Below are 26,846 nucleotides of genomic sequence, written 5' to 3'. Positions count from 1 at the left end.
ACTGGGCATCCCAGAAGATTCACACGTCCCATTACCAATTCTGGTGAAATAGCGCAGTTGGCATATACATTTTGCTAGTTTACAGTCACAGAATATTTTATCAGTCACATGCACATCCTGATGCAAAAGGAAGGAAGTACAGTTAAAGCGGTATTAAACCCAAAAGCAAACATTACTTTGCTACTTATCAGTTCTTAGATGTGGTAGCTGCACTCACTTTCTATCCTTTATTTTTACCTGGTGATCAAGCCAGTAAGTCTGCTGTTTTTCAACAGAACAAGCTGTCCTGCAAATGTAGCGGTTGCAGGAATAAGACAAATCACATTCCCCTGACAGGGGCGATTACTATGATCAACTTATGTTCATGTAAAATCTTACGATATAGATACATCCCTCTCTCTATACACATACATACACAAAAGTGAGTACACCCTTGACATTTTTGTAAATAATTACGGTATATCTTTTCATGTGACAACACTGAAGAAATGACACTTTGCTACAATGTAAAGTAGTGAGTGTACAGCTTGTATAACAGTGTAAATTTGCTGTCCCCTCAAAATAACTCAACACATAGCCATTAATGTCTAAACTGCTGGCAACAAAAGTGAGTACACCCCTAAGTGAAAATGTCCAAATTGGGCCCAATTAGCCATTTTCCCTCCCCGGTGTCATGTGACTCGTTAGTGTTACAAGGTCTCAGGTGTGAATGGGGAGCAGGTGTGTTAAATTTGGTGTTATCGCTCTCACTCTCTCATACTGGTCACTGGAAGTTCAACATGGCACCTCATGGCAAAGAACTCTGAGGATCTGAAAAAAAAAAAATTGTTGCTCTACATAAAGATGACCTAGGCTATAAGAAGATTGCCAAAACCCTGAAACTGAGCTGCAGCACGGTGGCCAAGACCATACAGCAGTTTAACAGGACAGGTTCCACTCAGAACAGGCCTTGCCATGGTCAACCAAGGAAATTGAGTGCACGTGCTCAGAGTCCTATCCAGAGGTTGTCTTTGGGAAATAGATGTATGAGTGCTGCCAACATTGCTGCAAAGGTTGAAGGGGTGGGGTCAGCATGTCAGTGCTCAGACTATACGTCGCACACTGCATTAAATTGGTCTGCATGGCTGTTTTGGTTCAGATGGTGTCAAGCATGTGTGGCGGCAACCAGGTGAGGAGTACAAAGACAAGTGTGTCTTGCCTACAGGCAAGCATGGTGGTGGGAGTGTCATGGCCTGTTGCTGCCAGCACTGGGGAGCTACAGTTCATTGAGGGAACCATGAATGCCAACATGTACTGTGACATAATGAAGCAGATCATGATCCCCCTCCCTTAGGAGACTGGGCTGCAGGGCAGTATTCCAACATAAGGACCCCAAACACACCTCCTTGCTAAAGAAGCTGAGGTTAAAAGGTGATGGACTGGCCAAGCATATCTCCAGACCTAAACCCTATTGAACATCTGTGGGGCATCCTCAAATGGTGGAGGAGAGCAAGGTCTCCAACATCCACCAGCTCTGTGATGTCATCATGGAGGAGTGGAAGAGGACTTGAGTGGCAACCTGTGAAGCTCTGGTGAACTCCATGCCCAAGAGGGTTAAGGAAGTGCTGGAAAATAATGGAGGACACACAAAATATTGACACTTTGGGCCCAATTTGGACATTTTCACCTAGGGGTGTACTCACTGTTGTTGCCAACGGTTTAGACATTAATGGCTGCGTGTTGAGCCATTTTGAGGGGACATCAAATTTACACTTTTATACAAGCTGTACACTCACTACCTTACATTGTAGCAAAGTGTCATTTCTTCAGTGTTGTCACATGAAAAGATATAATAAAATAATTATGTGAGGGGTGTACTCACACCTATATATATATATATATATATATATATATATATACACATACACACACACACACACACACACACACATACATACATATATATATAAATACACACACACACACACATATATATTTTACACACACGCACACGCGTAAAGCGCTGCGCAAATTGACGGCGCTATACAAGTACCTGTAATAAATAACGGCAGTGCGACCTGGAGTTTGGCTTTAATTTGCTCCCCTGTTCTCCTTCATCCACAGTAGAGGCCCTCTAATACAGGAGGTATGTTACTGGCCAGATCGCCAGGTAAAAACAGAGAAGTGGTGGCTGCATTCATTTTTTTTTTTAGGCCTTTTTTCCCCCTAATGATTTGTAAGCTGCAATATATTACATTTTTATTTTCAGGTTTAATACAGCTTTATTTAGCAGTATCAAAGCATCCCAAACCAATGAGTTAATCCATTAATGACATGCCAAGACTCTTCACTAATATTGCCTCACATTCTTTGCAGCGGGTCATTAAGCAGATCTCCCTCAGAGAAAAAGGGGATGGCACATTCTTCTGCTCCTTCCACCCATTCCTTTTCTCAGTAGAGGAAATATACACTCACTGCGTGAGGCCTGATGCATTCTTTAGCACCGGGCGCCAACAGATCAATAGCACTACCACAGTAAATGGCAGGGTGTGAAATGACCTCCAATATAAAACTGGTAGGCCTGACTTTAGTTTGCTGCCACAAAGCACCTTTTTTCCTCTGATCCTTTTTGCCCTACACATGGTTTATTTACTTCTATGCAGGGTAATGACATCTTAAACACCGCATAACAAATGAAGATTTAAGGATTTTCAGATTAAGCCGTTGTTAGATTTGCCCGTTTTCTGTCAAGCTGGCAAGACGGGCCTGGCCTCTGGGACAGCTCAGGTTTGTTACTACAGCTGAGTTTTATGAAGATTAAAAGAAATGTAGAACATTGCTGGCCAATTCTTTGACTGTGATAAAATGTTAATGACAACTCTTTCCTATCTGTTTAAAGTGTATTTCACCAAGTAGTATTTTCTTCTCTTTCTACCCGTCTCTTGAAACAAGAACAAGTCATACCTTGCCAAGTGTGTGTCCATAGCAAATCACACAAAGAAAAGAGAAACATTCTGTAAACTGGTGGAAACAGCTGTCAAGAGAGAAATTTTACTTAGTTTGATAGACAACCTACCTGAACTCAGGAGAATTGCCTTTGTTTTCCTTTAAATTTTCCTTTCAGAATCACCGTTTTCTATGGGATACTATACTACAAAATACTCCCACAAATGCGGGCCAATAATTGTAAAAAAGATTTGTTCATTTACACACAAAAAAGTCATTTCTTAACAAATTCATATAAAGACAATGGGGTAGATTCAGGTAGGGGCGCGCACTGCTACGGCGGCGCAGCGTACCTTTTTTACGCTATGCCTCCGTAAATTACTTGAGCTACGCTTCATTCACGAAGCATTTGCTCCGTAATTTGCGGCGGCGATTCGTAAAAAGGGCCGGCGTAAGCTCGTGTAATTTAAATGATCCCGTAGGGGGGCGTGGATCATTTAAATTAGGCGCGTTCCCGCGCCAAACGTACTGCGCATGCTCCGTCGGCAAAATTTCCCGACGTGCATTGCGGTAAATGATGTCGCAAGGACTTAATTTGCTTCGACGTGAACGTAAATGGCGTCCAGCGCCATTCACGATTCACTTAAGCAAACTACGTAAATTTTGAAAATCGCAACGCGGGAACGACGTCTATACTTAGCATTGGCTGCACCTCCTAATAGCAGGAGCAGCCTTACGGCGAAAGCAGCGAACGCAAACGACGTAAAACACAACCGCTGGGCGCGTGTTTGTGAATCGGCGTGAGTATGCAATTTGCATACTCTACGCTGACAACTATGGGAACGCCACCTAGCGGCCAGCGTCAGAATGCAGCCTAAGATACGACGGTATAAGAGCCTTATGCCAGTGGTATCTTAGGCTACAGTCGGCGTATCGAGCTTTCTGAATACAGAAAGTTGATACGCCGGCGCTACTTAGCAATTACGCTGCGTATCTATGGATTTGCAGGCGTAATTGCTTCCTGAATCTACCCCAATGTTGCAAAAATGAATACATCCCAATGAAAGTCTTAGGAGCAAAGATACATTTTAGACAACAAAATCCTAATTAAGTTGAGTAATTAAAGTGGATATGCCACAAAAAAAAAAAAAAAAAAAGCCAGCAGCTACAAATACTGCAGCTGCTGACTTTTAATATTAGGACACTTCCCTGTCCTGGAGTCCAGCGCCGTCCGCAGCAAAGGATGAGCGATCGCTCGTCTCTCTGCTGCTCCCCCCTCCATCCTCAGTGAGGGAACCAGGAAGTGAAGCGCTCCGGCTTCACTGCCCGGTTCCCTACGGTGCATGCATGAGTTGCGCTGCGCCGCTGATTGGCTCCTGCTGTGCTCTGGGAGCCGAGTGTTCCCAGAGCACAACGGGGGGGGGGGGGGGGGGGGGGGATCTGACGTTCTGCCCGCAGTAAACCCGAAACTGTGTGGCCGGAAGTGGGTGCAAATACCTGTCTTTAGACAGGTATCTGCACCCCCCTCCCCCCTGAAAGGTGTCAAATGTGACACCGGAGGGGGGAGGGTTCCGATCAGCGTGAGTTCCACTTTAGGGTGAAGCTCCGCTTTAAGTACTTAATTGGGTACTTGCGTCTAATTTTTAATTAAACAGGTGTCCAGCAGATTGGTTATACAAGGGCGTTAATACAGAAAACGCCTTCCCATTTCATGGTGTCAGCAATGGCACCACGTGGAGGAGAAATGTCTCAAGGCCTGAGAAAGAAAATAGAATTTCTTTACACAGAAAAGGTGAAAGCTACAAGATTAGCAACGCTTTACTTATCAGTCAGAATACTGTAGCAAAAGTGATACAAACAATTAACAAAGATGGAACTGCAATCCATCTGCCCTTAGCTCAGTCATGTAGGAAGGAAGGTGTGCTTAGCTGAGAAAACCCCTCCTCCCCTACTGAAGACTAAAGGAATGTATGGCATCATTTGACTAGGCCTGGAAACCAGGAAGTAACTGAAGAATGTTAAAAAAAATGATATTATATATTATATTATATATATATATATATATATATATATATATATATATATATCTTTTTGGAATCCTCCCCCACTCCGGCGTCACATTTGGCACCTGTCCGGGGGGGCAGATACCTGTGTAATCCAGGTATCTGCTCCCACTTCCGGGCATAGATCACCACAGTGAACTACGCCGTGACCAGCGCCTACTTCCCCATGCCCCTCCCACCCACCGCTGTCTTCTGGGAGACACACAGGTCCCAGAAGACAACAGGGACCAGTGGGATTGCACAAGGCTTCCCTTCCCGATTCCCTTACCGAAGATGGCGGCGGCAGCACCCAAGAGTCGAGGCAGAGATCGGCTTCAGGTGCCGACATCGCGGGCGCCCAGGACAGGTAAGTGTCCATATATTAAAAGTCAGCAGCTGCAGTATTTGTAGCTGATGACTTCTAATTTTTTTTTTTTTTTTTTGGCGGAACTCCGCTTTAACAAGTAAATATAAAATCCCTTCCTAACTAGCTAGCAGCATAAAGGATAACAACGGTCAATGTTGGATTTAGAGAGTGAAGTTTTGCTTTAATTCAAAAAAAAGTATAAAATGTCTAATATTTAGTAATTAAAGCAGTAAAGTCAGCCTAGCAAACAAATTGAAAAGCAGTTTGCAGTGTCACTTTTTGGCCGGGTTGACCTGGAAAAAGTTATTTTATCCCTGAATAGAGCCAATACAATAATCAGCGAGGAGCTACAGCCTTTTGTGCTGTTCAGCCCGCAAGAGAAAGCTAATAGATTCCGGGTTTCCTCCAGGTACTCCGCTTTTCTCCCACACCCCAAAACATGCTGGAAGGTTAATTGGCTGTCTAAATTGGCCGAGTATGTGTGTATGAATGCGAATTAGGCACCATAGATTGTAAGCTCCTTGGGGGCAGAGACTGATTTTAATGTACAACAGATCTATGTAAAAGCGCTGCATTAGCGGACGGTGCTATAGAAGTAACATGTAATAAATAAATTGCTTCATGTAAGGCTAGCTTAAAGTGGAGTTCCTCCCAAAAATGGAACTTCCACTTTTTGGAATCCTCCCCCCCTCCAGTGTCACATTTGGCACCTTTCAGGGGGGAGGAGGGAGCAGATACGTGTGTAATACAGGTATTTTCTCCCACTTCCTGGCATAGGAACCGGTGACCTATGCCACGTCCGGCGCCTAAAATGTCCTCCCCCACTGTCTTCTGGGAAACACACAGGTCCCATAAGACAGCAGGGACCAGTGAGGACGCGCAGCGCGACTCACAGAGGATGGTGGCGGGGGCAGCCGAGAGAGGAGCGATTGATCGGCTTCGGCTGCCGACATTGCGGGCACCCTGGACAGGCAAGTGTCCATTTATTAAAAGTCGGCAGCTGCAGTATTTGTAGCTGCTGGTTTTAAAAAGAAAAAAAAAAAAATTTAGGCGGAACTCCGCTTTAAGAATTGCATGTTGACTTCAGGGTCTGTCATTGTAAATCAGCTAATCCAATTATAGGTACAGCAGCAAAATAAAAGGAAATAGAATTACAAGACTTTGTCTCCCACTTCAAGAAAGAGAACATACAACATTTCATGTACCATTATAAAAAGGACTTTACTTTTCTGTTTTAGATAATCGATAGTTCTGTCCATGTTGAGGTTGCAGATTTTCCCTCAGCGTCACACGAGACTCATCACCATGGCAGTAAAACTGGCCATACGCTATTCAAAATTCCGATCAGTGCATGGCTGTCCCCGATCAACCTCTGTTTAAGGGACATGCTGAAGCTTCTTAAATCAGCAGCTGACCAGTGTATTCTTACAAAAGTAGATGCAACTGCCAGAAAATAATGCCCGGGGGGAGTTAAATTTTTTTTATAAATATAAAATTGAAAAAAAAAAAGAAAATCTGATTAAAAAGGGACGTCGTCGTCATCACGTCCCAGGTAAAGTTCCACTTTAAAGATAACTCAAAGAAGCAATCAGCACAAGGGGCACATCCTGCCGACTTATGTCCCTTGTGCTGATTTTTCAGTTTTTTTGGCTGCACTTAGGTTTGTGGATAAGTAAACTGCAAACTAAACAAACACAAAATATGCTTTAACAGAACACTATACATTATTTTTGCCAACATATACAGTACATTTGTCTACTCAGGAAAGGACTCTACATTTGCAGTCGCATATCACTCTTACAAAAAGGTAGATGATGTGCTATACTTTTGCTTGAAAATCTTCATATAAAAAAGACAAAATATTAACCTGTGCTACTTTAATTTTAGATTCCACAGTGATAAAAGGAAACCCCAACAGGGTTACAAGGATGCAACTACAATATCAAACAATCAAGTGTTTAACTACAGAAAATCCAGGATAAACCACTAGTAAGCAACAAACTTTTGTCCAAGTCAATCCTGTTGATCACTGGTGAATGGACAATTCAAATAGCTGCAGTAACGGGTCTATTGGAATAGCAGTGGAACACAATATGAAAAGTAAAACGCACAACACTGGAACACAAAACAAAAAAAATAAAATATTTAAATTGTCAGTCTGAGGACAGGAGTTGAGGACCACTATCCTAACACCTTATCCTAGCTTGAATTGCCTTCCCCTGATGTGTAGCGACCTAGCACCCGGCTGCTCTCCATCCCCTGGCCTAACATACCAAAGAAACCAGACAGTCTCACTTTTTGGTGCATTTCTCTATCCTGCTCCCCCCACCTCCTGACTGCCTCTTCATTTTCCAAAAAATGCAATGCCACAAAACGCATGAACTGCATCCATAGGAAATCATGTTAATTGGACTGTAGTGCATTTCTGCAAAATGCACCAAAAAAAAAAAAAAAATGCATAGGTGTTTGAACCTAGCCCAATGATGCATACACACAATCGGATTTTCCGTCGGAAAAACCTTGGATGTTTTTTCTGATGGAATTTCGCTCAAGCTTGTCTTGCATACATACACACACAGGGTCACACAAAAGTTCTCTGAACTTTCGTACATCAAGAACGCGGTGACGTACAACACACGTACAACACTACGACGAGCCGAGAATTTTGCGCGTCGGAATTGGTACAGACGATCGGAATTTTTTCTGTCGGAAAATTTGAGAACCAGCTCTCAATCTTTTGTTGGCGGAAATTCCAACAGCAAAAGTCCGATGGAGCATACACACAGTCGGAATTTCCAATCGTGTGTACGGGCATTAGAGTATCTTGGATGCAGTACATTTTCAGCCGTTAAAAAAAGAAATGATAATCAATTCTTTTAGCGTGATTTGACACTACCTATCTGTGCCATTTTCGCGTGATTTGACACTACCTATCTGTGCCATCTTCATAAAGGATATCACAAAACAGATAGAGGTCAGTTTTATTTTTTGTGTAGCGACTTAGCAGCATGTCCTAGCAGAGAGCCGTTTCGGTCATCCCCATGTTTATATACATCATGAAGGTTATTTCTTATAGGCAATATGCAGTTGTGTAACGCCAGGTCCTCCCACTTGCCATAACAACCTGCACCTTGTTGAATTTTTACTGTACAGGAAGGAAATCACAGTGGACAGAATGAAAGTACATGCCATAGGGGTGAGGCTGCGAATCTCATCACTCAGATCTGAAAAGCTGGAGGGTTGTTCAAGGTCATTAGTATTTACTATTAATAATAAAATTCTGGTTTTGGGTGGACCGTCTTTTTTTCCCCACATACATGCCAAAAATAGAAAAAAAAAAATAGTGTGTGTGTGTGTATGTGTAATATATATATATATATATATATATATATATATATATATATATATATATATATATACATACACACATACACATACACATACATATCTCTATATATATATATATATAATCTATATACACACACACACACACACACACACTGCAGACAGAATACCCCCCCCCCCCAAAAAACCAACAACATAGATAGTTCTCTATTCACATACAGGATGCCATTACAAAACACACAGAGCAGGTCTGCCCTGCGGAGATAATGCTCCCATAGGAGAGCTCGGGTTACCTTATTGAGGCACACAGCACATCAAACACGCATATGATGGTCTGTCTGTGTAAGACGGTGAGAAAAAAGAAGATTAATTTCAATGGAGTGACTGATCTATTGAGGAAAACTCCAAGGAGTATCAGACCAGCCTGATATATAATAAAGCCTAGGACGTTTGTAATGTATATAATAAATGACTGTTCTGTACTTCCAGTGGGATTAACATGCTAGATCAAGCATGGGCAATCCACAGCTGTCTAATTAGGAACTACTAGTACCAGCTTACCCTGCCATACAGTAGCGGGTACAGTGTTAGAATAAGTTATGCTCACTCTAAATTAGGTTGCAACATCACAATTCAGCTTGACGAAGACAGCTAAACATACAAGTGATTTACGCGAGTGTATCGTTTTACCTGCCAAAGAAGTTGTAATTTTGTAATTCCCACACCTCTGCCACACTACACAGCCTGGATGATCACTCTGCTACTTATTAAATCCAACTATTGGGAAAAGCTGCGCGATTAATCGTTAAAAATTTGTGTTCGAGTCAAACCCCCCCCCCCCTCACAATCTTTACCCGACATTTCCTCGATTCTATGTGAGAAGCTGTCCAAAAAAAAAGCCTGTAATGTTTATCAACATTCCTCAGTGCTGGGAGATAGAGAAGAGATACATTAAGCCCTGGTTCACACTGGGCTGCGGGAGTGAAGCCGTGCGAGTTCAGCTGAACTCGCACGATTTCACTCCCGCTGGCAGTCCCGATTTCGGCCGCGATTTAAGAGACATCTGTGCCGGTTTCTGCACAGATGTCTATGTAAATCACGGCACTAAATCGCAAAAAGTAGTACAGGAACTACTTTTTGAAATCGGTGCAGCGCCGCAGATGCGGCGTCGCACCGATGACGGTGTCATTGCCGACAATTGCCAGCAAATGCCGCCGATTTGAGATGCGATTTCACAAGTGAAATCGCATCTCAAATCGAACCAAATCGTACCCAGTGTGAACCTGGGCTAAAGTTGATTTACTAAAACTGGAGAGTGCAAAATCTAATGCAGCTGTGCATGGTAGCCAATCAGCTTCTAACTTCAGCTCATTCAATAAAACCTGGAAGCCGATTGGTTGCTATGCAGAGCTGCACCAGATTTTGCACTGCCCAATTTTAGTAAATCTCCCCCCATTGTATCTCCACTATCTTTTAGATCAAAATAAATGAACTTCTGTGTGCAAATAATGTCAGTTTAACCACTTAAAGAACAAACCTTTTTCTGACATTCGTTGCTTAGCTTACAAGTTATATATATATATATATATATATATATATATATATATATATATATATATATATATATATATATATATATATATATATATATATATATATATATATATATATATATATATATATATCAGGGATCGACAAATCCCGGGCGCCAGGTCGCCATGGCGACTAGAAATAGTGTCCTGGCGACTTGGCTTGGAAGGTGAGCTGGTGCCATCTGGTGGTGAGCCGTTGGTATTACAAGTTATTACCACCAGATGTGAGCTGGCGCCATCTGGTGGTGGCCGTTGGTATTACAAGTTAAGCATTACAAGTTAAACAGCAATTCTAATGTCATTTTTCACTATTTTCACTGCCATCTTTTTTCCTCTAATTAGAACCCCCAAACATTATATATATTTTTTATCCTAACACCCTAGAGAATAAAATGGCGATCGTTGCAATACTTTCTGTCACGCCGTATTTGCGCAGCAGTCTTACAAGCGCACTTTTTTTGGGAAAAAATTACACTTTTTTTTATTTAAAAAATAAGACAACAGTAAAGTTATCCCCATTTTTTTTAATATTATGAAAGATAATGTTACGCCGAGTAAATTCATACCCAACATGTCACGCTTCAAAATTGCGTTTGAACACCGTTTAGATATGCGGGCGCTGCTCACGTATGTGTTCGCTTCTGCGCGCAAGCTCGTCGGGACGCGGCGCGTTTTCTGGCTCCTAACTTTTTTAGCTGGCTCCTAGATTCCAAGCAAATTTGTCAACCCCTGATTGATAGAGATTATATTATATATATATATATATATATATATATATATATATATATATATATATATATATATATATATATATATATATATATATATATATATATATATATATATATAATCTTTTTACCCTAGAGAATAAAATGGCGGTTGTTGCAAAATTTTATGTCACGCTGTATTTGCGCAGCAGTCTTTCAAACGCATTGTTATGGGGAAAAAATAGTAAAGTTAGTTCAATTATTTATATAATGTGAAAGATGTTACACCGCGAGAATCGTGATCTTTATTCTAAGCAAAAAAAAAAAAAACTTGATTCTCATTTTAGCCAAAATTGTACAGCTCTACTATTGGGTCTCTGGGCAGACTTGATGATGTTGATTAATTGGGTAGCACGGTGGCTTAGTGGTTAGCACTTCTGTCTAGCAGCACTAGGGTCGTTGGTTTGATTCCCAACATAGCACTACCTGCCTGGAGTTTGCATGTTCTCCCCATATCTGCATGGCTTTACTCCCCATTACAAAGACATGCTGATAAGATCCAATTAACCCATCTAAATCAATCTTAATATGTGTACCGAAGTGCGTTAGTAAAGTGCATTAAGATGCAGTTTTTTTTTTTTAACTTCATGCATAGAATTCATGAGGGTAAAAAAATAAAAGTTATTTTTTTACCTACCTGCTCTGTCCTGAGGTTTTGCACAGAGCGGCAACGATCCTGTACTTCTTGGGTCCTCCCCCCATAGCAAACTGCTTACACTGGGTTCTCGCTCCTGAGCCATCCAGGTGTCCATAAGACTCTGAGCTCGGCCTCAGCCTGCTCCCCTCCTTACTGGTTGTGATTGACAGCAGCAGGAGCCATTGCTCTCGCTGCTGTGTCTTAGCCAATGAGAAGGGAGAGCCACTGCGCTTGTGCACATCGACGGCTCAAGATCAGGTTCAGATGAGTACAAGGGGGGCTGAAGCTGCTGTCACAGAATGCATGAAGGTAAAAAAAAAAAAAAGTGCCTTTAAACCACTTTAAGCATAAAAACATAGTAAAATATGTATTTCAAAAACACATATAGTAGTTTGCCTTGAGTCTAAAAACAATCTAGCCTGTAAACATTGATTTTGATGGTGGTAATGAATTTGCTAGGTGCCGTCATACATTCAAACTGCTCCCCCCCCCCCCCCCCCCCCATTACACATTTTTAAAAATTAGAAGAAGTATTCTTCCCAGACTCTGTGAACTTATACTTTAAAAGTGTAGTGAGACAGTCCGTTCTGACAATTAGTCCCACAATGCACTGCTTTATTAACACTCATGTGAGTAAGTGTTCAGAGGTCTGGAATAGATGGTGAAATTCTAAAGAAAGAAGGTATGTGGAAGTGGAGTCAAATGTACTGATCTGATCAGAACTATGGCTGGAATCCTCCTATTGTGCCGTGTGAAGCTGTCCTGGGCAGGAAGGGTCCACCCAGGTGGTGCCATTGACAAGGATTGCAGCGCCGACATGTTTTTCCATAGACTACAGCAGAAAAGACTCCAGAAGGTTACATTCTAGCTTCAAACTTTTATTTGTCGCCCTGACAACCTGGCTCCTGAAATTTGTTTTCAGGTTTAAAAGGAACAGAAGTCGTCACTGCGGTTTCTATTTTTCTGGCATAAGTCTGTCATCTTGGTCTGTCTTTACACAGCTTTATCATTGATAGTTCTGTTTGGTCAAACTGGTTTTGACAAAAATGCTTCTTTAGACCCGGTTCACACAGGCTTTAGCTTGTATGTCAGCCGTGGCTTTCAGCAAGTTTTTGCATCACGTCGGTTTCAATTAGATACTCGGTTTGGGTGGGCGGAAAAATGCACTTTGCTGCCGCCATTCATTGTAAGAGAAACTGGGAGTAAAGCCTTTCGGCTTCACAGACGGTTTCCCCACTGTGCGTGTGCAAAGCACGCTGTGCTTACCAACTGGCCCGGCGGTGGAGGAAGGGGGTCAGACTTTGTATGGACTGTGCCATGGCACTGTCTTCCGGAAGTGGGGAAAGGTACCTGGTAAAAACCAGGTACCCCTCCCCCCCCCGGTTTTAACAATCATTACAGTTAGGGGCATCTGGCCTTTTTTTTTTTTACTTATATATCCCTAAACACATAGGCGTATAGAGGCAGAACAAAAACCCCACTGCCAGCGAGTCCAGGAGCAGCAGCATTTTGGCAAAAAAAAAAAAAAACTTGGCACATATAAATGCATCTAAACATGCTTAACTCTAGGTGCTTTTAGCAATTGTGCGTTAATTCAGGACTCGACAAACCCCAGGCGTCAGGTCGCATTGGCGACTAGAATTAGCGACCTGGCTCCAGGCATGTACTGGCCATCAGTCCCCTCTGCTCCTGTCTCCACCTCCCCGCAGCGCTCACCTCCTCTCCCTGGCTAGATTTTCCATGGCAGCAGACATGTTTTCCTATGGGACACGTTCACATCCATGATTTTTTTTTCAGCTGCTGCGTATTTGGAAAGGGCAAGGACTTAACGCAAAACGGTGCCATTTTGTTTTTATTTTGTTCAATATACTTCAGTGGAGAAGCTGCAGAAAAGCATGTAATGTGTTTTTGCGGCAATTTTTTTTAAGGCAATTTTTTATTTTTTCGAAAAACTAATAGATTATGAAAATAATCCTTAGTTGCAGCCCTACTTAAAAATATACAAGGAAGGAAGGAAGGATATACAAGGAAGGAAGGAAGGAAGGAAAGGAAAGGAAAGGAAAGGAAAGGAAAGGAAAGGAAAGGAAAGGAAAGGAAAGGAAAGGAAAGGAAAGGAAAGGAAAGGAAAGGAAAGGAAAGGAAAGAAGGAAGAGGGGGTTGAGAGAGGAGCATATAGCCCAATGGAAGTGTCGAGATACAATATTGCACAAAAGACTGACAGGTCACACAGGTGACAGATGACATGCCAAGTAGTGGGAGAAGGATAAATGACAACCCTGATATGACATGTTTTTATCCTGTTACTGTCAGAACTGGCATACGCATGTTTGGTTATCTACCAGTAATTGGTGACTGCACTTGATGTTTTATTGAGTTTACAAAATGTCACACAAAAACTAAAAGAACCCAAGCCATAAAGAAATCTACAGTGTCCCTTTAGATAGCTTGCAACAAAAAGCAAGAGATACCAAATATCACAGGTACTACTGTATATAAAAAAATCAAATAAATTCAAAAAGTACAGAGTAGCCGAAATGGCAAATTTAACACCCTGAGTCTAGACGTCAGCATGCTGGAAGCCCATTTGCCCCAACGTGTATCGAAAAGGTTCATTTTTTTTCCCTGAGTTCAGTAGTCTATACAAAGCTTTGGTCCCTTTCACACAGGCGCCTCTAGCTTGTGGATTCTGCTTGCTCGCAGAGAATCGCTCCGCTGATCCCCGCTGAGCAGGCGGATGACAGGTCCTGTCCGCTCACTGTGCAGAGCGGAGACGGACAGCCGCGCTCTCCACTATGGGGAAATAGAGTGAAAACGGACTGTCTATCTGTTTTCATCCAATCTGCCATACAGATGGGAAAGTAGGACCACCATCCGTCTGGATTGGATGGTGGGGGGTGTCCAGTGCTTCATAGGGGAGACTGGAGCGTCCGATTAGGTCCACCTAAAGAAAATGACAGCCAGACCTAATCGGAGAGCCCGTGTGACATCACCCTTAGAGTTCAGCATAAGGTAAGTCTTCCTTTTCCAGAACAATAAAATATATATTTTTTAGTGAATAAATACAAAAATGAGTAACAATTGTTAAGCATATTTAGAAATCACCAAATGTTCACATTATTTTTTGGATGCAGAATATTAGGAAGGCCAAAAACCAAATGCAATAAATTAACTAATATCTCCCCATTGTTTTTGGGCTATAGGGCAAGACCAAAAACAATGTAACAAACCACCAGTATGCAAACAAGCTCGGAAACAATCAGCTGTAATATGTAGGCCCATTTTATGTTAGAGGATTGCGATGAAATACTTTTGAACGATTCTATTACAGGAGGTCTTATAAGTGCCACTGAATTCAGACCAATCCGACTATTCAAACTGTATGTCCAAGAAGTCCATGTGGTTTGAGCAATGGAGAACCTAGGGTTGGAGTAATAATCAGAAATAAGTCTCATTGGTTCAGGACATCTCATCAGTTTGTCAAGAGGTGTGATGGTCAGGGAGGCGTCTGGCGACCCAAACCGTGCCTTTACAGCTTCACACACTTTTTGGCGACAGACCAACATTAAAGTACATTTATACTCATGTCAATGAATGCAAAATAAAAGAACTACAATATAAAAGTTATATGGGCTGCACAAACAGCCCCCATAATTGTCAGAATTCCCCCCACCACCACTTGTATTGTTTGATGCCAGAGTAACCCATCACCAAGCCCAACCTTTGCCATCTGGGAGGAAGATTGTGCCTATGTAAACAAATCAATATAGAAAGAATATTTACATAGACAATTCTGAAGGGCGCCAGAAGAAAGCCAAAGACTGTATAGTACCCGCCTCTTCTGCAGTAATGTTATTTGCATTTATTGTGCCGAGTGCAGGTACAGGGAACCTGTACTGTGCCCATACTGGGCAAGGTGGCAAGTTTCCTCCACAACAGGACTAAGGACTCATTCACACTGGCAGTGTCAAATCTGCATTTATCGGACATTACTAAATACATGTAAGGATTTTTCAGTGGTGCTATTCTTACTGTGCATTTACTGTTTACGGTGCAGTCAGTTTAGCAGCATCTAAAAGAAAAATAGAATTCTGAACATCCAGGATCCAATCAGACACTCCAACATGGCTAAACGAATGGAAAACGCGGCAAAACCTGCTGACACAGAGATAATGGATTCTGAGGAAAGTAAGCAAAGGCAACTTATAGTGCCCGCTATGCAGCACACCTCCTGTTACTTTGCATAACCACGTAACCTCCAGGAGATTTACCCCCCTTCATGACCAGGTCATTTTTTTGCAATACTGCACTGTTACTTTAACTGACAATTGCACAGTCATGCAACACTGTACACAAATAAAACATATTTCCTCCTCCCCCCAACCCACACAAACAGAGCTTTCTTTTGGTGGCATTTAAAATCGACAAGACCGACAATTGTGGGAAAGAATAAATACATTTTTTACTTTCTGCTTTAAAGCGTATTCATAAAAATAAAAAAATAAAATCAATAAACTGTCATACAAATACATACCATATTTGAAATCAAGTTGTTATAATTTTTGTTATATACAATTAGGGAGGCACCAAAATTTTCGGCAGCTCAAAAAACTAAAAAAACGCTAAAACTTATGTTTTCGGAACAAAAAATAAAATATTGCTGATAATGGAGCGGGGGCCCTGCCCCTGGTGCCACCCATTACGAGGGTGTCATTCTGGCGCTCTCCAGTCCTCTCCTCTCCTTCCCTCCTTGCCACGATCTCTGTGTGTCACGGAGCTGAACTGCACAGACAACTATAACAATGTCCCGACACCTGTGACAGATGGCACACTGGGACATTGAATCAGTATGACGTGATCACAGGAGGCGAGACATTGTTACGAGACCCGGGCAATTCAAATACAGCTCCGTGACACACGGAGATCGGCACTGCGGGCACTGGTGAGGCTGCATCTGAGGGGCACACGCAGGCTGCATTGATCTCCTGGATCAGGTCTGCATTCTCTGACCACCTCCTGGATCAGGTCTGCAGTCTCTGACCACCTCCTGGATCAGGTCTGCAGTCTCTGACCACCTCCTGGATCAGGTCTGCAGTCTCTGACCACCTCCTGGATCAGGTCTGCAGTCTCTGACCACCTCCTGGATCAGGTCTGCAGTCTCTGACCACCTCCTGGATCAGGTCTGCAGTCTCTGACCACCTCCTGGATCAGGTCTGCAGTCTCTGACCACCTCCTGGATCTGGTCTGCAGTCTCTGACCACCTCCTGGATCTGGTCTGCAGTCTCTGACCACCTCCTGGATCTGGTCTGCAGTCTCTGACCACCTCCTGGATCTGGTCTGCAGTCTCTGACCACCTCCTGGATCTGGTCTGCAGTCTCTGACCACCTCCTGGATCTGGTCTGCAGTCTCTGACCACCTCCTGGATCTGGTCTGCAGTCTCTGACCACCTCCTGGATCTGGTCTGCAGTCTCTGACCACCTCCTGGATCTGGTCTGCAGTCTCTGACCACCTCCTGGATCTGGTCTGCAGTCTCTGACCACCTCCTGGATCTGGTCTGCAGTCTCTGACCACCTCCTGGATCTGGTCTGCAGTCTCTGACCACCTCCTGGATCTGGTCTGCAGTCTCTGACCACCTCCTGGATCAGGTCTGCAGTCTCTGACCACCTCCTGGATCTGGTCTGCAGTCTCTGACCACCTCCTGGATCTGGTCTGCAGTCTCTGACCACCTCCTGGATCTGGTCTGCAGTCTCTGACCACCTCCTGGATCTGGTCTGCAGTCTCTGACCACCTCCTGGATCTGGTCTGCAGTCTCTGACCACCTCCTGGATCTGGTCTGCAGTCTCTGACCACCTCCTGGATCTGGTCTGCAGTCTCTGACCACCTCCTAGATCTGGTCTGCAGTCTCTGACCACCTCCTGGATCAGGTCTGCAGTCTCTGACCACCTCCTGGATCAGGTCTGCAGTCTGACCACCTCCTGGATCAGGTCTGCAGTCTCTGACCACCTCCTGGATCAGGTCTGCAGTCTCTGACCACCTCCTGGATCAGGTCTGCAGTCTCTGACCACCTCCTGGATCAGGTCTGCAGTCTCTGACCACCTCCTGGATCAGGTCTGCAGTCTCTGACCACCTCCTGGATCAGATGGTTAGAGACTGGGGACATGATACAAGAAATGGTTAGAGACTGCAGGCTGCATTTTTTCTGGAGCTTTTCTTGCATTAAACGTGCCAATAATGGCCAACAATAAATTCATATCAATTTAAATTAATATCAATTAAAAAATTGAATACAACTGTATATAAATGTTTTTTAAAAACTGTCATTTTTGGTATCGGTTTTTGGCCTAGTGCATCCTTCATTTTTGATTACTTGGCCAATTAGTCGAATAATGGCCAGTTTGTTGTTGGGCAGATTACAAAACACATGACATGCTTTTCTGCTTTCTTCTCCATTGAAGTATATTGAACCAAAAAGAAGATAAAAAATAGCACCGTTTTGCGTTAAAAAGTCCTTGCCCTTTCCAAATATGCAGCAGCTGAAAAAAAATAAAATCATGGATGTGAATGTGTCCCATAGGAAAACATGTAAATGAACTGTAGTGTGTTTCTGCAAAAAGCACCAAAAAACAGAGGTGTGAACCCGGCCTGAGAAGTTTAGTAACATAATGGGGTTAAAAAAAAATAAAAAAAATACCCCAAGTACAAAAAGACCAAATAATCGCTACTGTAAGGGGTTCATTTTTTTACTGTGGGACAGTGAAAGTAATATTTACAGTAGCAATTTGCTTTTTTGTACTATAAAAGGCTAATTTTAGTTTTTTTAACCCCATTGTTACTGGCCGATTAATCGATTAAGAAAATTGTAATAGATTAACTTCATAATCGATTAGTTGTCGATTATTTGTTTCGGAGATATAGATAGATAGAGATATTCCCACTCTGTTTTGCCCCCACGCTCATCTTTGGCCTGCCTTCAAACCAAAAAATACTGCTACACAGAACCTTTGGAACTGAAATGAGGGATATGGAGAGATGGCCAACCTTCTGTTAGGTAACACCAGTATAAACCTGCCAATAGAGGACATTCCTCACCAAAATGAAAAGCTTGCCTAGTAATCCAGAACATAAAAAAGAAAAATATATGGCAAAATTCCTGGAGTTCAGCTTTACATCCTCCTTCACACGAGCGTTTTGCCACATACACAGGATGCAGATGCAAAAATCAGCAGGTCCATGTGAACAGCGATAGCCGCCAAGTCTGTGCCAAGTACTGACAGCAACCATTGAAGTTTGCATGAAGCCACATATGAAGGGGTTACCTGCAATGAGGGAGGGGTATCCGAGTATGGGCACATCTGACAGCCGGTCAGTACTTTGCAAAGGCCCAGTGGCTCTTTTTTTACAAACTGAACCCCCCCCCCCCCAATTGTAAAAATACCTGCAGGCTCCAATATTCTCCATTCTTTTTTTAATTTATATACAAGTTAGATTTTTTTTTTATTAAAGTTCTCTCACACACACACCACTTTTAGAGGTTTAAAAAGTTGGAAATCTTTACATTTAAATTTTCACAGAAAAATTGAAGTAGGACTGACGATATAACCGCTCACATTATAATACAGCCACCCAAAAACTGCCCTAGCCAAGTTTTATCCTGTAGTATGCAAATATATCTTCATAAATATGCTGATGTGTTACATATGAATCCACTAACAGACTAATGATTTGGCCTGCCTTCAAACCAAAATACTGCTGAACACAGAACCTTTGGAAGTGGAATGAGGGAAATGGAGAGATGGCCAACCTTCTGTTAGGTAACACCAGTATAAACCTGCCAATAGAGGACATTCCTCACCAAAAGGAACAGCTCTCCTGAGCTTGCATAATACACAGTAACAGTAAAGAACAACATAGACACACATGATTTCCATTTAAACTCCCACAGACAGCATTCATTCTATTTACAGGAAAAGATTCGGATGGAGAAAGAGGGAACTGTAACTGAACATGTGAAAGGATTTCGTAGATCACAAAAAGACCTGCACTGCAGATATAAACTGCTGATACATGAAGCAAGCGAGCAGGGAACTCAAAACCCCAACTGTCTTAAACGCTGACATTTCCATTAGTATGCATTCTATACATTTCACTTCTCTCTGTTTTCTCTTGCTGACAATTTAGCCGATTTTGAACTGAAAACAGAAAAATGTGTCAAAAACTCCCAGTGTCATTTTGTTTGGGAACTGCAAAGGGCACAAACAACCAAACACAAGCAGATCACAATGGCCTCTCTAGGCTCGTAGCATGGTCATTGCAGGTAAAGCAACCAAACACAAGCAGATCACAATGGCTCGTAGCATGGTCATTGCAGGTAAAGCAACCAAACACAAGGAGATCACAATGGCCCCTCTAGGCTCGTAGCATGGTCATTGCAGGTTAGTAAAGCAACCAAACACAAGCAGATCACAATGGCTCGTAGCATGGTCATTGCAGGTAAAGCAACCAAACACAAGGAGATCACAATGGCCCCTCTAGGCTCGTAGCATGGTCATTGCAGGTTAGTACAGCAGCCAAACACAAAGAGATCACAATGGCCCCTCTAGGCTCGTAGCATGGTCATTGCAGGTTAGTAAAGCAACCAAACACAAGCAGATCACAATGGCCCCTCTAGGCTCGTAGCATGGTCATTGCAGGTAAAGCAACCAAACACAAGGAGATCACAATGGCTCGTAGCATGGTCATTGCAGGTAAAGCAACCAAACACAAGGAGATCACAATGGCCCCTCTAGGCTCGTAGCATGGTCATTGCAGGTAAAGCAACCAAACACAAGGAGATCACAATGGCCCCTCTAGGCTCGTAGCATGGTCATTGCAGGTAAAGCAACCAAACACAAGGAGATCACAATGGCCCCTCTAGGCTCGTAGCATGGTCATTGCAGGTTAGTAAAGCAACCAAACACAAGCAGATCACAATGGCCCCTCTAGGCTCGTAGCATGGTCATTGCAGGTTAGTAAAGCAACCAAACACAAGCAGATCACAATGGCCCCTCTAGGCTCGTAGCATGGTCATTGCAGGTTAGTAAAGCAACCAAACACAAGCAGATCACAATGGCCCCTCTAGGCTCGTAGCATGGTCATTGCAGGTTAGTAAAGCAACCAAACAAAAAAGAGGACTTGACTTGCCGCTCTAAAAGTTGAATTCTCTTTAGTTGTCACAGCTTACTGCGCACTACTGCCATTCAAATAATGTTTTTAAAGGATATCCAGTGGTATCAGTGACAGCGGACTTACCCTTACCCATCCACAATATACAGGGATAAGGGAATTTGTAGGGACATGAACACAGACTGTGCTGGATGGACCCGGGTCTTTGTTCAAACTTAAAAGCGGAGTTCCACCCAAAAGTGTAATTGGCATTTAATTTATATTTTTTTTTGGGGGGGGGGGCTTCAGTAGGCGTGGGACTTCCTGTCCCACTTCCTCCCAGGGTGGGACTTCCTCCCTAAGGCGGCCCCTCCCTTTAGATCTCCAGGGACACGTCCCAGGAGATCACCTGTCCACTCATAGAGCGCAGCGAGTGCCCAGCCGTGACAGCTTGCCCACACTATGAATGGAGGCGCCGGCCAGAGAGAGGGGGGGAGGAGCAGAGCGCCAGGCGGCCGCGTCGATGGACCGTGTAGCAGGTAAGGGTCTGTTTATTAAAAGTCAGCAGCTACACTTTTTGTAGCTGCTGACTTTTAATAAACACCAAAAGGCTGGAACTCCCCTTTAACAACTATGTGGATATGTCATCTAAACCCAAACATGTAATATACTCCAGCTCACCGGTCCTTACACGTTTTCATTCAGCCAGTGGGTCAAACATAAAAACGATACTGACAGATGCCTCCATTCACACAAACGAGGTAAATGAAGGGACGGCCTAGCGCTCCCAGGCATGTGACATCATCGTGGCCTCGGCCATTCATACAGCCGGAGCCCACAAACCCAGAAGAAAGATCGGGTGAAGATGGCAGCTCGGGGGAGCTGTGACAGCACTGAAGGCTCATTGTACAGGTAAATGTCCCAATGAGCTAGGATGCAGTGCATACCAGTATATAATGACTTTACCCTGCAGGGGGTGCCATGGTTGTCTACTTTTCTGGTGGTTTACTACCGCTTTAATCTCAAAAGTAAAATGAGCTTATTTGGGTCAGACTCGTGCATTTTTGGCCTAAGACTTTAAAGTCCACCCACTTCCGGGCATATATAGCCACAGTATCCGCGGATATCTACACCACGTCCGGTGTCCCCCCGCTGTCTTCTGGGAGACAAACAGGTCCCTGATTCGCTTACCGAAGATGGCGGCAGCAGCACCCGAGAGCCAAGTGACAGATCGGCTTCAGGTGCCGACATTGCAGGCGCTCTGGACAGCCAAGTGTCCATATTTAGCTGCTGACTTATAAAAATAATAATAATTATATATATATATATATATATATATATATATATATATATATATATATATATATATATATATATATATATATATATATATATATATATATATATATATATATAGGCGGAGCTCTGCTTTAAAGAGTGCTTGAAGACTGCTTAAAAATAGCATGTTTACGCACGTCTTTCAGACGCTCCTAATTAAAGGGGTTGTAAAGGTTTGTTTTTTATTTTCTAAATAGGTTCCTTTGAGGCTAGTGCAATGTTGGTTCACTTACCTTTTCCTTCCATTTCCCTTTTAAATGTTTTTTTTCCCCCTTTGTCTGAATTTCTCACTTCCTGTAAGCTTGCCGCCATCATCCGACTCGTTCTGGCTGGGGGTTAACGCACTCGCCCCCTCCCTTGGGACTACATCCCTGCGGGGAGATGATGTGAACGTTTACAGCGTCTCTCCGCAGGGATGTAGTGCCAAGGGAGGGGGCGAGAGCGCTGACTTACCCCCAGCCAGAACGAGTCGGATGATGGCGGCAAGCTTACAGGAAGTGAGAAATTCAGACAAAGGAAAAAAAAAATTTAGAAGGGAAATCGAAGGAAAAGGTAAGTGAACCAACAATGCACTAGCCTCAAAGGAACCTATTTAGAAAATAAAAAACAAACCTTTACAACCCCTTTAAACGCTTATGGGGCCAAACACATGATGGGGATGCTGTACTACCAGTCACACGTACAAACATCTCTAAATCAGTTGGCTACACTCAGGCTACATGTGAATGGGGGATAAAGCCAACACTTATTTTTAGTTTTGGATAGAGTATGGAAGAGTGAATACCTCCGGCAGATTTTTACCACTGTCACTGAAGAGAGAGATTCACCTTTCTGTATCCTGATGGCCAATGTCACCGGGACTGAAAGTGGATTGAAAAACACAAAATTTTAAGTTGTTAAACAAAACAGGAATAGAGGTGAATTGTTCCTATGGGGACGCTTGTTTTGGTGACAACTGCCTTTAAGGGGATTTCCCCACACTTCCGGGTGCGTCCTTGAGAAGTGAAGAGAAATCTCCCTAAGGCTAGGTCCACACCTAAGTGTCAGCATTTTTTCTTTACAGGCGTAAGCATTTATGTTTAGGTCAGGTTACTGGGAGCAGCAGAATGACTGCCAAGCACAAAACACAAGTGGTTGCATTTTTTTTTCAGCTGCTCCCAATGAAGTCCACAGGGGCAAAAACGGTGATCCTGCCCCAAGGAGACTCCTGTGCTTGTTGCTCTGATGTAAGCGGGCTTCATAAAATAAAATGGAAATATTAGACTGGTTGCACTTGGGGAGTCCAACCCCTGAGCATCCAATCCTATGACTGCAGTGTGGCTGCCGGCACAGGTGCTGCATCCTGTCAGTGTATGGCGGGCCGAGATATGCATTCATTGAGATAGGACTGAACTGTGTGGTGCTCGAGTTTAGGGCCCTATGCCTGGTACGCAGAATACCCGGGGGGCATTTGTGTTACAACACATAGTGCCCCAGACAACAGACTAGGGTTGTCCCGATACCGATACTAGTATCGGGAACCGATACCAAGCATTTGCCAGAGTACTTGTACTCGGGCAAATGCTCCCGGTGCTTCATCCGATACATGTACTGTCAGCGGTGATCAGTGCATGGGGAAGTTACAAGACCCTCTTCTGTCTTCCACCCCCCCCCCCCGCGCACCGCTGACTGTCCCGTGTCCTCCTCCAGCCCCCCTCCGTTTTGCTGCAGTCTCCCTCCCTCAGTGTCCCCCGTGTTTCTCTCTCCGTCCGTGTATTCCCGCCGTGTTTCTCTCTCCGTCCGTGTATTCCCGCCGTGTTTCTCTCTCCTTCCGTGCTCCTCCTCCACCCCCTGGAACTGTCAGGATGGAGAGCGGGGTAGGAGCCGGTAAATCCGGCTCCTTACAGCTCTGAATGGACAGAGAGTCGGTGATCACTGACTGTCTATTCACATAACTGAAACATTGTAAACTGTGATTACAATGTTTCAGTTTATGAATGAAGAGAAGACGCTGTCTTCTCTGCATTCATTTTCAGCGCAGCTGAGGCTGCTGAGAAAGGAACTGGGGAGTCTGTGTCCCTAGTCCCTTTCTCTGTCTCAAAGGGGAGATGTCAGAGGTCTGTTAAGACCCCCCAATATCTCACCAAAGCCCCCCAACAGGGCTGAAAAAAAATATATATATATTCTTATTGTAGAAAATAAAAAAATTAAAGAAAAAACACACTGACACGGTCCACCCCCCCCCCCCCCCCATTAAAAAAAAAAGAAAGCATTATAAATAAATACAAAAATTTGTATAAAAAAATAAATAATTGTAAAAAAATAAAAACAAATTGTTAAAGATAAAAAAAAAAAAACTACTGACACATGTGCCGCTGTCACATGAGATTAAAAAAAGTATCGGTAGTCGATATCGGCGAGTACTTGAAAAAAAAGTATCGGTACTTGTACTCGGTCCTAAAAAAGTGGTATCGGGACAACCCTACAACAGACCCACTCGGTACAGCATTGAAGTGGTATCAAACCCAAAAGCAAACTTTCATTATATTGCAGCTTTCCAATTCTTCAATGCGAAGAATTTCTCGAATGACTGCATTCGATTTTTAGGCTCCCTTTAATTTTCATCTGGTGATCCAACCAGTAAGTCTGTTTTTCAACAGAACAAAATGTCCTGCAAAAGTAGCAGTTAGATGGTTGAGTCATCTTGGTTGGGGGTGGGGCTGTTTGCTGTAACTGCTTATAAAGTGTTAGCTGGAGTTTGGCATCTAAATCTGTGCATCCAACACTCCAGACTAAAAACAATGCTGCTGTCCAAAGGTGTCTCTGCTGCTCCTTCACCCACATCGGGGGAACTGTAATACAGGAGGTGTGTTACTGGACAGAGCACCAGATGAAAAATGAGGGGGGAAAAGACTAAAAAGAAAACAAATGCGCAGCCCCCACATCTAAGGATTGATAAGCTGGAATACATTTTTAGTTTGGATTAAATACCACATCGTATCTCAGCCTGCCAGAAACTATGCGAGAGGCTGGGGGCTGCACCTGTGCCTCCTGATGTACTGACCCCTCTGTGGGCAAGCAGGCTTACTGCCCTTCTGAAAGACATGACACGTCTGGTTTGGGGTGAGACCCCTCTGTGGGCAAGCAGGCTTGCTGCCCTTCTGAAAGACATGACACATCTGGTTTGGGGTGAGACCCCTCTGTGGGCAAGCAGGCTTACTGCCCTTCTGAAAGACATGACACGTCTGGTTTGGGGTGAGACCCCTCTGTGGGCAAGCAGGCTTGCTGCCCTTCTGAAAGACATGACACGTCTGGTTTGGGGTGAACCAGTGTCACAATGATGGTAAACAAGGAAAAACGTGACCAGTGTTTTCCTTCTTCCCTGCTCTATCCTGGACTTTGGATACACTTTATAAACTAGAACGTTTTTGTTTATCTATTTTTTGCTTTAATGCGTTCTCTGCATTAAGGTACAAAAATAAATAAAAAATCCCACTACCTATCCCACCCACCCCCATCCATAAACACCTACCTAACACTTCTCACAGAGCAGCGCTCCTCTCATTCCCCGGTCTGACACTCTGACAGCACTGGGAGACATAGGCTGTCAGCCCAACTCCTGTGAGGAGGAAGTGGGGGATGTGGCTTACTGGTGCTGTGTGTGTGTCTATGGAAGCACACAGCCCAGCTCAGGAGCACACGGGTACTGCCATAGAACATGGGGGACCATCAAAGAGGAGGTAAGGGAGTGCTCCATGCAATATCTTTATATATACACATTTCACGGTACAGATGCACCATGACAGTGTTGGGTGGCTATGCCAATGCAGACCCACCACATGACAAGGCAGCTGGTGAGTTACAACCTACAAGAGTGTAATTCTGATTGGATGGCAGATAGTTTTCTTTATATAAATAGGGAGGGAGGAATCCTGAGTAGATGACAGATAAAGAGACATGTCTATATACAAGGGAAGAGAAATCAGTGCAACCCCAGGGTGATGGCAGATACAGGGACATGTCTATATTTAATTGGGAAAGGGGAACAGACTGCAATCCTGAATATATGCCAGACACAAGGATATAGATAGATAGAGATATATATATATATATATCTCTATCTATCTCTGAGAGGGGAGACCAGAGTAATCCTGAGTAGATGGTAGACACAGGGACCTGTCTATATATAAATAGGGAGGAATCAGAGTGTAATCCTGGGTAGATGGCACACACAAGGACAGATCTATATATAAGAGGGGAGATCCGAGTGCAATCCTGAGTAGATGGCAGATACAGGGGCAGATCTACATAAAAGAGGGGAGACCAGAGTGCAATCCTGAGTAGATGGCAGACACAGGGACACGTTTATATATAAGAGGGGAGACCAGAGTGCAATCCTGAGTAGATGGCAGACACAGGGACACGTTTATATATAAGAGGGGAGACCAGAGTGCAATCCTGAGTAGATGACAGACACACGGACATATCTATATATAAGAGCTGAGATCAGAGTGCAATCCTGAGTAGATGGCAGACACAGGGACATATCTATATATGAGGTGAGATCAGACTGCAATCCTGAGTAGATGGCAGACACAGGGACATATCTATATATGAGGTGAGATCAGAGTGTAATCCTGAGTAGATGGCAGACACAAGGACATATCTATATATAAGAGGGGAGATCAGAGTGCAATCCTGAGTAGATGGCAGACA

The 26,846-nt window shown here is 43.5% G+C and overlaps 1 protein-coding gene across 1 annotated transcript in view; it reads right to left on the bottom strand.

Moving 5' to 3' along the window:
* UBL3 (ubiquitin like 3) overlaps positions 1-26,846 on the bottom strand; it is a 200,258-nt gene that overhangs the window by 172,468 nt on the left and 944 nt on the right. The gene's annotated exons all lie outside the window — the stretch shown is intronic.

Source organism: Rana temporaria, chromosome 2 (genome assembly GCF_905171775.1).
Source record: "Rana temporaria chromosome 2, aRanTem1.1, whole genome shotgun sequence".
Classification (NCBI taxonomy): domain Eukaryota; kingdom Metazoa; phylum Chordata; class Amphibia; order Anura; family Ranidae; genus Rana; species Rana temporaria.
This window is presented reverse-complemented; position numbering and strand designations above follow the sequence as displayed.